This window comes from Cherax quadricarinatus, chromosome 47, assembly GCF_038502225.1.
Source record: "Cherax quadricarinatus isolate ZL_2023a chromosome 47, ASM3850222v1, whole genome shotgun sequence".
NCBI lineage: Eukaryota > Metazoa > Arthropoda > Malacostraca > Decapoda > Parastacidae > Cherax > Cherax quadricarinatus.
This window is the reverse complement of record NC_091338.1, coordinates 7,575,776-7,583,275: the sequence shown is the minus strand read 5'-3', so window position 1 is coordinate 7,583,275 and position 7,500 is coordinate 7,575,776. Positions and strand designations below refer to the sequence as shown.

At 42.1% G+C, this 7,500-nt stretch overlaps 1 protein-coding gene and 1 long non-coding RNA gene across 2 annotated transcripts in view; both read left to right on the top strand.

The window, feature by feature from the left end:
• The window catches only part of LOC138854044 (uncharacterized), a 69,378-nt gene extending 63,187 nt beyond the window's left edge, over window positions 1–6,191 (top strand). Inside the window, exon 3 of the long non-coding RNA XR_011393225.1 lies at window positions 5,773–6,191. This is a non-coding gene — a long non-coding RNA (uncharacterized lncRNA). The remainder of the gene's footprint in view (window positions 1–5,772) is intronic.
• Window positions 1–7,500, top strand: part of LOC128696526 (uncharacterized) — a 623,432-nt gene that overhangs the window by 333,523 nt on the left and 282,409 nt on the right. The gene's annotated exons all lie outside the window — the stretch shown is intronic.

The following is a 7,500-nucleotide window of genomic DNA, read 5'->3' as shown; positions in this document are numbered from 1 at the left end:
GTGCAAGCTGGCTTAGCAAAGCCTTAAGGGTCTCTGGACATGTGTTTGCTGGCTCAGTAAAGCTCCACGGGTCTTTGGACATGTGTAAACTGGTTCAGTAGAGCCCCACGGGTCTCTGGACACGCGCAAGCTGCGTTTCCCCATGAATATAATTAATAATTCCGATTTGCAGGTGAGATGGTTTACCGGTACCAGACTTCGTGCGGCTTAACACTCATGTCGAAGCCAGGTACACTGCCTTTGTGTACCTGGTGATGGCTGTCAGGTCGAAGCCAGGTACACTGCCTGTTGTGTACCTAGTGATGACTGTCAGGTCGAAGCCAGGTACACTGCCTGTTGTGTGCCTGGTGATGGCTGTCAGGTCGAAGCCAGGTACACTGCCTGTTGTGTGCCTGATGATGGCTGTCAGGTCAGAGCCAGGTACTCGCCTTCACTGCCTGTCGTATACCTGGTGATGGCGGATCGTAGACCAGGCCTCCTGAATGATGAATTAGGTAGTCAGGCTGTTAATGCTCTCAGCACGAGGGATAGTGTCTACATCCCTCGGGTGCAGCAGAGTTAGGCGGTATCCCACGGGTGGTGCAGGGACAGGCGGGGTATCCCTTAGAAGTGGCAGGGATAGGCGATATGCTGACCCTTGCTGCTTCAAGATGTTGGTCAGGTTTTCCTCTTGGAAAAAAAAAGGCATTTGTTGACACTTCTGACAACTGGAGGACCTTTAAAACGAGAAATAAAAAAAATATTTATTATTTATGAAGGGCAACTCTGTATTATAATTAAATTTACGCTAAACTCGTGTTGGTCATGCAGAACAAGAAGTGATGGAGCCTCTTTCCCTAATCCTTTCTGATCAGTCAGGCTGTCGGTGATAGCTATAAGAAGTATTTACAATACAAAACACAAAGCTCAAAGATGAAAATTATTTTGGACAAGAACAGAAAAACGACTCTGACAAGATTCATTAGGGACTGGTAATGGACCAAAAAAAAATCGTATTTACTTCCAAATAAAATTAAGATTTAATGTACGCCTTATTTATAATTACGAAATTACTTAACGAGAGCCAAGAGTGACAAACCCTACTGAACCTCCAGACTTTATTGGTAACTTGTGTAATGATTACTTAATCATCAGAAAGTAAACACATAGGAATAAACACAATCAATGCAGTAAGCTTTCTGGCACATGTTAATAGGTTTTCTGGACCATGAAGTAGGCTTTCTGGCCAATGCAGTAAACTTTCTGGCCCATGCAGTAGGCTTCCTGGCCCATGCAGTAGGCTTCCTGGCCCATGTAGTAGGCTTCCTGGCCCATGTAGTAGGTTTCCTGGACCATTCTAGCAGGTACTTCGGCCCAGTCTAGGCAGGTTCTTTATTCCATGCTAGACATATCCTTTGCTAGGTACATGTATATCCTCTGATTCATACTAGACATATTCTTTACCTTATGCTTTATATATCCTTTGGCAAATGTCTAGGCAATCCCTCATTACTTTATGCCCTAAACATTAAACTTACCACGTTGACAAGTATAATGTTTACCCTGGGAAGTGAGGTACACGTGGCTGGAGAAAATACCCTTGTAAATAGGTATTTAGTGGGGAAAACTTTTTCAATAACATCCGCAGTGGCGAGAAAGTTCGAGGGAGGTGGTGTGATTGTGGCTGCACAGCTGCCCCGGGCTTTTTAGCAAGAATTGTTGCAATACTCTTACACTGTAGGAGGCAAGGCAGGAGGCAAGGGGAGGCAAGGCAGGAGGCAAGGCAGGAGGCAAGGCAGGAAGCAAGGCAGGAAGCAAGGCAGGAGGCAAGGCAGGAGGCAAGGCAGGAGGCAAGGCAGGAAGCAAGGCAGGAAGCAAGGCAGGAAGCAAGGCAGGAGGCAAGGCAGGAGGCAAGGCAGGAGGCAAGGCAGGAGGCAAGGCAGGAGGCAAGGCAGGAGGCAAGGCAGGAGGCAAGGCAGGAGGGAAAACAGAAGCTAAGACCAAAGGCAAGATAAAGCAAGAGGAGACCAAGATAGAAGACAGGAAATGAGATAGAATTTAAGAGAAAAGAGAGAAACCAGAGGGGGCTACAGAAGACAAAACTGAAGATAGAGAACAAGATGAAGGCAAGACGGGAGGCGGAGAGAAAGATAACGGCAAGACAGAAGACAAGCTAGAAGACAAGAAAGGGAGACTGTAGGGCAGGCAAAGAGAGCCAGATATATGCACAGTAAGATTTTTTAAAAAATTATTGCAACTTAAGAAAGAGAAAAAAAAAAACAGCGCCACTGCGCAGCTTCCCATAACTTCATTGAGCAACTTCCAGCAACTGCTTCATAAAAAAAAAATATTTTGATAGCATTTATCATAGTAAAGAAAACGCTGAAGAAAAATCGGACATAAACAAAAATTTACTATAGGAAAAACGCAATTTAGGAAAAGAAATCTTAGCGACATAGAAATGGTGAAAATGAGAGAAGGATAATTGAAGAAAAATTAATGAGAGGAGGAAAATGAGTGAAAGACAAAAAGAGTGAGAGAAGGAAAAAGGAGTGAGAGAAGGAAAATAAGTGAGAAGAAAATTAGATAAAAAAAAGACAAGGAAAATGTGCTAAGGAAAAGATATTTGCCAAAAGATATATATGAAAAGCCAGCAAAAGTCAGCATCATAAAATCTTTCAGTAATAAAGCTGGTGCAAGAATATAACCCGGACACGAAAGATAGACCAAAGAGAGAGAGAGAGAGAGAGAGAGAGAGAGAGAGAGAGAGAAGAAAGAAAGACTTGAGAAGGTGGTGTAGGTAGACGAAGGGGGAGGGAGTAAAGAAAGGGGTGTCTGCAACTATCGCCCTACTCTCTTTTGTTTGTTACCACTGGAGCTCTGGAAGTGATTACTGTTGCCTTTCTTGTCCTCGCCTCACCAGCCAAGAAATGAACTAGCTCTCTCTGTCTGTCTGTCTGTCTCTCTCTCTCTCTCTCTCTCTCTCTATCTATCTATCTATCTATCTATTTATCTCTATTTCTATCTCTGTCTCTGAGTAACTTGCGCCATCAAAGTGTTCCGTAAATGTCACTGCTGTTGTTTTTCCTGTTTGTTCTTGCTGCTGTTGCCGTTGCTGCTACTGCAATTGTTGTTGTTGCTGCTGCTGCTTTTGTTGCTACTACTACTGCTTTTGTTGTTGCTGCTGCTTCTTCGTCTCTCTCTCTATGTCACACTTCATTCTTCAACCTGGAACAATATGTAACTACTTGGTGGAAGCTCTAAACCCGTATGTGTAATACAGCGCGTGAGTAATGGGAGGCATTCCTGTCTGATCGAATTCTTCGAATCAAGAGCCCATCACTAGCATCAAGGAACCCCCCCCCCCCCGCGTTTAAAGGCCTTTCTTTAATGTTCGTCATTGTTAGTAAACTATACGTGATTATTGTCGGTTAATTATACGTCATTATCGTCGGTTAATTATACGTCATTATTGTCGGTTAATTATACGTCATTATTGTCGGTTAATTACACGTAATTATCCAACTTAACCAAACCATCCATGAATATAAAAATTCCTATTTTTACATATTATCATATTCATGACATATCGTCATACAGTGCCAGGAGAACAGGAGATAATCACGTTTGATCCTAGGAAGACGAGCAGGCATTCTGTGTCAAGATTCCACTCGCAGCTACTACTTTGGGTATACCTGAAAGACCTGAAAATGTGTGTCTGAGGAAGGGAGGAGACTGAGATTGTTGATAATGTACACAGAGAACCTACTTGAGAGCTGAGATGCACACTGTTAGGTGAAAGAGCACATGTGCCTGGTTGACCAGGCAAGCACCAGACGAGCCTGGCCCATGGCTGGGCTCCGAGAGTAGTGGAACTCTTGAATCTCATCGAAGGTATATCAAAGGTATGGGTCATTTTATTGCGGCAACGTTTCTCTCTCCAGGAGCTTTGCAATACAATGTTACATTAGTTGCATATGTGTATTTTACCTAACATATTGTCCGTAATACTGCCTTTATTCTAGTTGAACACAATCATAACAATGAATTGGAGTGAGAGATACGAGAGGAAGTGCCAAGAGGCCCAGTGAAAAGCAGAGAGCCATGCGCACAATACAAGAGCACTAGCTCAACATCCGTGAGCCTAGATTTTTCAGCCTGCTGCCAGCAGGTATCAAGAATATTGCTGAAACAAGTGTAGACGTTTTCAAGAGGAAACTGAATCATTACCTTCTCGGCGTGCCAGATTAACCATGCTGTGATGGATATGTGGGCCTGCGAGCCACCAACAGCAATAGCCTGGTCGATTAATCAATCATCTGGGAAGCCAGGCCAAGAACCGAGCCTCAGGAGTACGAAAACTCCCAAAACTGATCACAGATCCGTAGATCAAGCCACCCCTTTACCCCATGAAGGGTCTTATTTTTGCCAGTGTTTTGATTGGGCAGAAATCAACGAACTGCAGTGCATGCGAAGACGTCCGGTCTATTCGGAGTAGATGTTGGTCAGGAGATACCTGGTAGGTCGGTCCCTGGAATCCCCCAGTGAATACCTTCGTGACTTCTCCCTCGAACTCCACGGTAATCTTGCGTCGACGCTTTAATTCCATGTGCCTGTTTTTTTCTCCTTTCAGTGATTTAATCAGCGAGTCAAAAATACAGGGACAGTTTTTTTAAAATCAGTTTTCTGGATTAGCCTTGTCTGCATACCATGAGATTGAATACTTTTTTTTTTTTTAGTGCTTGGAGTTTGGGGAGGGTGGGGATACGGGTTGGGGATAGGAATAATTAGGATTGTGTCGGGTGGACAGGGAAGGCCCTTGTGTCACGAACCCGGACCTAGATAATTGATAGCTCGGACTGTGCTTCTTCGCTGACTTTAAGACTCTCCTCTGTGCTGACCTCAAATTTTCGATATAAAGAAAATTAACCTTGACAGAAGAGCCAAGGAAATCAAGATTGTCACAATGTTTACATATATTTGTGCGTTAGTTAGATTTAAGGTCTGTTGACAGGTTCTTAGATTTACGGTCTTTCATGAACAATAGACTGTTATTGGTAGATCATATTGACAAAATTATAAGAGTTTCATATGTTACTGATAAATATTAACAACAGCTTACCTCAGTAGAAGATAACAACGAAGTCTTCCAGCGCCCAAAGGAAAATGAAATGATGTTTAATGGTGACAAATTCCGACTGCTGACGTGAAAGGAATGAAAAACTGAAATAAGTAAATGAGAGACGAAAATAGGCAAATCTTATCAGAGAACGAAAGAGATATGTAAAATATTTAGGCAGATATTTTCAAGAGGAAATTGGATTATTAGCTGTTGTGATTGCCTACTGGTCTCTGGCAGCAACAGCCTGCTTGATAAGGCAGTCATCATGGAAATCTGACCATACGCATGGCTGCGAAAATATGAGAACTCTAGAAACTGGTATCCAAATGCATATTTATTATTCAGTGATAAATAATAAGTCACATAGAGGAAATGGAGTATTATCGACCTGTGTGAGGACAAAGATACAAGTTATGGAACAAGTACAAGTTTTGAATGGTACTAAGTTTTCCATGGTGTAGAACTTTATCAAACTTGATAACTCTCTACATAGAACGATACAGTATTATAAGCGTTCCCTAACGCGCGTTTTTGTCTTCATAATGAATTATTACATGTCAAACTAAACATGAATTATAACTGTCTTCGTTCATTCTCATTAAGTCCATCTTTTGTTGCAGAAATTTAACAACGACTCTTATTAAATCTCACAATATTTCTCTCGGGTTCAGGTTCGTATAACTGTCAAGTTGTACATTGGAGCGTGGTGGCGTCAACTACAGGTCCCGTCCAGGTCCCCTCCAGGTCACTCTCCAGGTCCATTCCAGGTGATATATTGCGTTATTATGTTCGCTTCAAGCTGCCAGAATGATTCTTGGCCGTGCAAGTTTTGGTCCTGGAAAACACGAGCACCTTCATCTTGCAGGTTTTATTTACCTCCCTAAAAGTAAGAAGTGAAGCTTAACACACTCGTAAATCAACCCCATGTTGTCCTTTGGAGACGAAATATCACGATTTGGTGTATTTTCATCCATGTTTTTTTATTACGCTTCATGAAAATTATCTTAATGATTTTTTTATGGTCTCTAAAGACCCCAGTCTTCACTGGAGAGGTTTGGAATAACCATGATTATATGATTTTTTTTTATATCTCCCCTTTTTGGCAATTATCGAATTTGTATACATGGATGAGTTTTAATTAAACTGTCTGGAAATGTGTTATGTATAAATTGTTTGACAACGTTTTTGTTATTTATTACCAAAAATAGCACATTTTCTGGCTCCCATCCGAGAACTCTGACCCCGAGAATTCTTCAGCTCGAGTATTGTTCCAGGCTTCAACAGTCCTTGGATTTACGAGGTTAGGATATTCTTCATACTTTTTTCTACCGCTACGCATCCCGGAAATCGGTCATTCCAGGAATCGTGCATAGCAGGAATCGTTCCTCATTCCAGAAATCATTTCTCATCACTGGAATTATTCCTCATTCCAGGAATTGTTACTTATTTCAGGAATCGTTATTCGTCAGAGGAGACGTTCCTTATCTCAGGAACTGTTTCACATTCCAGCAGTCGTTCCTCATCCCAGGAATAGCTCCTCGTGCGTTCTTAACGTTCACTAAGCACTCTCCCAAACCTTACTCCACCACCCAAACACCACCTGAAGACCCAAACACCATCCCACATCCTTAAGTCTCACAAGAACCAGTGCTAGGATCCTTGTTTCTGAAATCCACAAATATTCAGTCGAATAAAACTGAATCATGCATATCTCTGTTGCCGGATGTGATATAAAAGAGGAGAATAACCGGAGAGGACAGGAAGAGACTACACAATTGCTTAAACACGCTTAAAGGTCTAGTTAGGAAAATGGATAATTAAATTTATCCTAATGACAATAAGAGTTATGGGAGAGAGAGAGAGAGAGAGGGAGAGAGAGAGAGAGAGAGAGAGAGAGAGAGAGAGAGAGAGAGAGAGAGAGAGAGAGAGAGAGAGAGAGAGAGTTATCCTGATGAAAGTGTGTGACTTGGTCCTGCCTAACATTGGCCAGTAGGCCTGTTACAGTGCTCCTTCTTTATGTTCATATGTTCTTAAGTAAGATAGGGAGTGATTAAACCGGACATGGAATACTACAAGCTGGGAGGTACAATATTGCAGAGCATCATATAGAGAGTATAGGGGTGAGCATCACACCAAGCGTATCACCAGAGGTACGTTGAAAGCAAATAAAAACCTAACTTTAATCGGAGCTTCTCTCAGGAACTTTAACCAAGAATCATTTATGGCAATATACGAAATTTTAGGCCTATCGTCGAGTAATTGCATCTGTTCAAGAATTATTCACGAAATCTAATAGCACGAATGAAAATAAATCACTGAACGGGTGGGGCTTGAACCCTTAGCAAGTGAGTTCTGAAACTCACTGGCCTGTTAGTTTTAGAAAAAAACTCGAGATCCGG